This window comes from Staurois parvus, unplaced genomic scaffold, assembly GCF_062004578.1.
Source record: "Staurois parvus isolate SC_StPar_1 unplaced genomic scaffold, SC_StPar_1.0 ptg000287l, whole genome shotgun sequence".
In the NCBI taxonomy this organism is placed as follows: Eukaryota; Metazoa; Chordata; class Amphibia; order Anura; family Ranidae; genus Staurois; species Staurois parvus.
The window spans coordinates 27,429,040-27,435,588 of NW_028318083.1; the positions used below are offsets into that span (position 1 = coordinate 27,429,040).

The window sequence follows — 6,549 nt, forward strand, 5'->3', positions numbered from 1 at the left end:
CCTTTGGTGAGATAGGGACTTGGCTATCCCTAGCATGTGAAGACAGATTGCGGTGGATTGAGCGAATGAAACCTACTAGAATAGGACAATGCTCATGAAGGCGGTCTCTGCAATTGATGTGGTATGCTAAGAGCATGGCAAGACACAAAAGGCGCCCTGGTCAACCACTGCACCCAGCCCATCTCCAACTGTCTTTGCTCTTGTCCTGCCATTGGAGCAAGATGGAATGTGGGAAGAGAGAGTGAGGCTGACTATGCGCACCTCTCCCTCACTTTAATCTAATTCACGCACAAGTCTTGACATCCCCCAACTCCCATAAATCTTCAAAGTTCTGTGGCAATGGGTGAGCGAAGAAGCAGCAGGTATGGATACACTGGGAGCTATAGCCTTGGACCTGCACACAGACGGCTCAGGTCTAATGGTCATCTTCCTGCTGACCGAATCAACAGCTGGATTTGGCGTCTACCTGAGTGACTGAGCAGCCCTCTTTAGGACCACCCTGCTCACCTCCGTAGCAAGAAGAAGGGGCTAGAAAAGGTGCCCTAAACATTATTGCTTCACAGAACCCTGGCCAGCTTACCGTGACTGGAGGAGATCCCATTTCATGAGGTTGAATAACAAAACTTCAAAGAAAACATAAGGTGACACCACTCACTATTGGCACATGGGACATATGCACGCTTCAAGACAACCCCTCAGCAGATCGACCAGAAAGAAGAAAAGCCCTGGTCGCCAGAGAGCTTGCAAGATTTAACATCAATGTCGCAGCCCTGTGTGAAACTCGTCTAGCCAAGGAAGGTCAGCTTACAGAAACAGGAGATGGTTATACATTCTTCTAGTGTGGACGCAGCAGTAATGAACGCCGTGCATCTGGAGTTGGCTTTGCGGTTAAGAATCATCTTGTCCGCAAACTTGCCAGTCTTCCCAAGGGCGTGAACGGCCGACTCATGACACTGCATTTTTCACTACTGAAAGGAAATGATCAGTGCCTATGCACCCACAATGACAAATCAGGATGAAGTAAAAGATAAGTTTTATGAAGATCTCAATGCCCTACTCTCATCCGTGAAGCGCACTAACAGGCTGATTCTACTTGCTGAATTCAACGCAAGAGTAGGATCAGATCATTCTGCCTGGGATGGCGACATTGGAAAAAATGGAATGGGCATATGTAACAGAAATGGCCTATTACAACTGAAGACATGTGCAGCTCACGATCTGATCATCACCAATGCCATCTTTTGCCTGCCCACACGCAAAAAGACGTCCTGGATGCACCCACGCTCCAAGCACTGGCATCTTACTGATGATGGAAGAAAGACAGACAGGATGTAAGGGTGACCAAGGCCATGCTGACTGTTGGACTGACCATAGATTCATCATCTCCAAATTAAGCTTTCACATCAAGCCTGAGAGACATCCACATGGAAACAAAGCTGTGAGGAAACAGATTAACATCAGTAAACTGAGGAACCCCAACACAGAAGCTTCACTAGCAGAAGATCTTGACAACCAACTCTCAGAGCTGCAATTAGAGGGAAATGCTGAGAAGGACTGGGAACATTTCCGGAATATTGTGCACTCTTCTGCACTAAAGGTTCTTGGACCCTCACACAGGAAACACCAGGACAGGTTTGAGGAAAATGATGATGAGATCAAGGCCCTACCTGCTGAAAAGCACCGCCTTCATCGTGCTTATCAGAACGACCCGTCGTCAACAGCTAAAAAAAAAACAACACTCCCAGGACTGTACCGAGCAAACTTCACAAGATACAGGACTCCTGGTTGAGTGCCAAAGCAGATGAAATTCAGAAGTTTGCTGATAGAAACTATGCCAAACGGTTCTATGAAGCCCTCAGATCCTTGTATGGACCTCAGCCCTCAGGGAGTTCCCCTCTACTAGACTCAAATGGTGCAACTCTCATTACTGAGAAGACTCTGATCCTACAGCTTTGGGCTGAGCACTTCCAATCTGTACTGAACCGCTCATCTTCCATTAACAACGAGGCGATAGACAGAATGCCCCAGGCAGATATCAACCACAGCCTGGATGCCCCACCAACAAGGACTGAAACCCTACAGGCTATCAGCCAGCTGTCCAGTGGCAAGGCCCCAGGATCTAATGCGATCCCAGCAGAAGTTTATAAGGATGGCGGTGTAGTGCTTGTCAACAAACTCACTCTGCTGTTCCAGTTCTTCTGGAATCAAGGATCCATTCCTCAGGAACTGAAAGATACGCCCATCGTATGCCTCTACAAGAGGAAAGGGAATCGACAAGTCTGCGATAATTATAGAGGAATATCACTGCTTTCCATTGCAGGTAAGATCCTTGCACAAGTATTGCTGAATCGACTGACTGACCATCTGGAACAGGGTTTATTACTAGAGATCAGCGAATTATTCAAAAATTTGATTCGGCTGATTCGCCGAATTTGCGGAATAAATTCGATTTGATGCGAATTTATTCGCTGCGAATTTAACTTATTAAAAGGGTTTCTAGGCTTCAGAGAGCCTTTATATTAGTGCAGAACACTGTACCTTTAATTTAAATGCCCTTGGAGTCTGCTGGGGAAGAGAAATAATACTGTCAGTCAGTATGACATGCAGATGAGTGCCGTCGATCTTAGAATCACCGCACACTTCACTCATTTGGGCAGTCACGGGGCCAAAACCAGAGTGTGGAGCCACAGTGTGGCGGTGGAGGCAGCAGCAATGGGAGGCCATACAGCACCCTATGACAAAATGGAACCCACCAGCAGTGTGAGGAGACCTGAAAGTGGCACATGGCAGAGTGTGGCGATGGAGACAGCAGCAATGGGAGGCCGTACAGGGACCCATGACACACTCTGGACCTGGCAGCAGCATGAGGAGGCGGTACAGGGGCCCATGGCAAAGTGGCGAAGCGTAAGCAGCTTAAATTGAAGGCCATACAGAGGCCTATGTTAAAAAGTCCCCCCAGCAGCAGTGTGGGGAGACGACTATCAAGAGTCCAATGGCAGAGTGGCGGAGCAGAAGCAGCTTCAATTGAAGAAGAAGAGGATGAGGATGAAGAAGAAGAAGAAGAGGAAGAAGATGAGGATGAAGAAGAAGAAGAAGAAGAGGATGAAGAAGAAGAAGATGAGGATGAGGAAGAAGAAGAAGAAGAAGAAGAAGAAGAGGATGAGGATGAAGAAGAAGAAGAAGAGGATGAGGATGAAGAAGAAGAAGAAGAAGAAGAAGAGGATGAGGATGAAGAAGAAGAAGAAGAAGAAGAGGATAAGGAAGAAGAAGAAGAAGAAGAGGATGAGGATGAAGAAGAAGAAGAAGAGGATGAGGATGAGGAAGAAGAAGTGGATGAGGATGAAGAAGAAGAAGATGAGGATGAGGATGAAGAAGAAGAAGAAGATGAGGATGAAGAAGAAGAAGAAGAAGAAGAAGAAGAGGATGAGGATGAAGAAGAAGAAGAAGAAGAGGATGAGGAAGAAGAGGATGAGGAAGAAGAAGAAGAAGAAGAGGATGAGGAAGAAGAAGAAGAAGAAGAGGATGAGGATGATGAAGAAGAAGAAGAGGATGAGGATGAAGAAAAAGAAGAAGAAGAAGAGGATGAGGAAGAAGAGGATGAGGAAGAAGAAGAAGAAGAGGATGAGGAAGAAGAAGAAGAGGATGAGGATGAAGAAGAAGAGGATGAGGATGAAGAAGAAGAAGAAGAAGAAGAGGATGAGGATGAAGAAGAAGAAGAAGAAGAGGATGAGGATGAAGAAGAGGATGAGGATGAAGAAGAAGAAGAGGATGAAGAAGAAGAAGAAGAAGAAGAAGAAGAAGAAGAGGATGAGGAAGAAGAAGAGGATGAGGATGAGGATGAAGAAGAAGAAGAAGATGAGGATGAAGAAGAAGAAGAAGAAGAAGAGGATGAGGATGAAGAAGAGGATGAGGATGATGAAGAAGAAGAGGAGGATGATGGTGAGGATGAAGATGAGGATGAAGAAGAAGAAGAAGAAGAGGATGATGGTGAGGAAGAAGAAGAAGAAGAAGAAGAAGAGGATGAGGATGATGAAGAAGAAGAAGAAGAAGAGGATGAGGATGAAGAAGAAGAGAATGAGGATGAAGAAGAGGATGATGATGAAGAAGAAGAAGAGGAAGAGGATGATGATGATGAAGAAGAAGAGGATGAGGATGAAGAAGAAGAAGAAGAGGATGAGGATGAGGATGAAGAAGAAGAAGAAGAAGAAGAAGAAGAAGAGGTAGGATGAAAATAAGAAGAATTCCATTCCAGCAAAAAGTGTATCTGCAGAGAGCTCCGCTATTTCTGACAGTTCTCTGACAGTTCCTTCACATTTACAGCGGTTGAAACATTGTATCTATTTGTTTCCGAATAAAAACATCTGTATCCTAAATGGAAACAAATAGATACAATGTTTCAACCACTGTAAATGTGAAGGAACTGTCAGAGAACTGTCAGAAATAGCGGAGCTCTCTGCAGGGACACTTTTTGCCGGCTGTAGAAGGGATGAAAATCGGCCGATCGGGGAAAATTCGATTCGTGCATCCGAAGTTTGCTAATTTTCGGATTCGGCGCGAATCAAATTTTTCCTAATATTTGAAACGAATTCCACTTCGCCAAGTTCGATTCGCTCATCTCTATTTATTACCCAAGACACAGTGCGGTTTCTGCAAGGATTGTGGCACCGTGGACATGATCTTCGCAGCCTGACAGCTCCAAGAGAAGTGTCAAGAGCAGAACCGTGAATTGTACACCACCTTCGTGGATCTCACCAAGGCTTTTTACACTGTCAGTCGCGAAGGTCTGTGGCTCATCATGTCGAAGTTTGGATGCCCTGACAGATTATTCCTAATGGTACATCAGTTCCACGACAGCATGATGGCTCATGTTTTGGATGAGAAGCTAAGAGGCCTTTCCCGTTACAAACGGAGTCAAGCAAGGTTGTGTGTTGGCACCGACCCTGTTCAGCATAATATTTTCAGCCATGCTGTCAGATGCCTTCCAGAACAGTTCCTTGGGAGTTAGCCTGAGATACAGGACCCATGGGAAACTGTTCAACCTGAGAAGACTCCAGGCTGTCACCAAGGTAAGGGAAACTGTGATACGAGACATCCTTTTTGCTGATGACTGTGCCCTGAATGCTGGATCAGAGCAGGAAATGCAAGCCAGCCTGGACACATTCGCAGCAGCATGCGACAACTTCGGCCTCCTCATTAACACAAAGAAGACCGAAGTGATGCATCAGCTAGCTCCGAAAGCCCAACACCAAGAGCTTACCATCACAGTGAAGGGACAAAAGCTGCAAGCAGTGGAACAATTTACATACCTTGGCAGCACCCTATCCCGCGCAGTGACAGGTGACATTGAGGTCACCTGCAGAATTGCCAAGGCAAGCTCTGCATTTGGCAGACTACTGACCAACGTGTGGGACCACCGTGGAATAAGCCTTGCCACAAAGCTCAAAGTCTACCAAGCAGTAGTGCTAACTTCCCTGATGTATGCCAGTGAGGCTTGGACTTTATACAGAAGGCATGCTAGGCAATTGAACCACTTCCACATAGCCTGCCTCTGTAGACTTCTGAGGATCTGTTGGTAGGACAAGGTGCCAGACACAGAAGTCCTCTCCAGAGCAGGCCTGCCATCAGTTCACACCCTGCTGATAAAAGCCCAGACACACTGGGCAGGCCATGTTGCAAGAATGCCACACCACTGTATCCCTAAACGGCTCCTCTATGGTAAGCTGTCTCAAGGAAAGCGAATGCAAGGGGGACAAAGGAAGCGATACAAAGACACATTGAAAGCCTCCTCCAAGTCCCTGGATATTAACATCACCTTCTGGGAAACCATGGCAAAAGATCGATCAACAGGGCACACATTGAACCACCAAGGCTGCCAGACATTTGAGGAGAGAAGAACAACCATAGCACAAGAGAAGCGAACACTCTGCAAAGCCAGAGCTGCAAATGCTGCAACAGTGGCGCCCACATATGTCTGCCCAACATGGCAGAACATTTTGTGCCCGTATATGCCTTACTAGCCACCTACAGACACACCGTGGACAGCCCACTACCTGTTAGATGTCAAGGTCCTCTTCAAACATGATGGATGAACATTGTAATAATCATCATCATTAGTACAGTGTCAGTGCTTTTTATTAGCACTGATCACTATATTAGTGTCATTGGGATGTCAGTGGCAGTTAGTCAGTTCCCACCCAGTGTCAGAATGCCCGCCCTAGTCCCGTAGTCCCGCTATAAGTCACTGATCGCTGCCATTACTAGTATAAAAATCATAAAAATTCCAGTATATATACCGCCATTTGTAGACACTATAACCTTCATGTAAACCAATTAATTTACACATATTGGGGCTTTTGTTTGAGCAAAGACATGTAGCAGAATACATTTTGACCTAAATTTATGATGAAGTTTGATCTTTTACTAGATATGTTTTTTATAACAAAAAGTCAAAAATATTGTTTTTTTTTTTCAAAACTGTCTGTCTTTTTTTTGTTTATAGTGTATAAAATAAAAAACCAAGGGGTGGTCAAATAACACCAAAAGAAAGCT

General features: G+C 45.5%; 1 pseudogene; it reads left to right on the forward strand.

The window, feature by feature from the left end:
* Positions 1-364: 364 nt before the first annotated feature.
* Positions 365-6,017, forward strand: LOC149458467 (uncharacterized; annotated as a pseudogene).
* Positions 6,018-6,549: the final 532 nt, after the last annotated feature.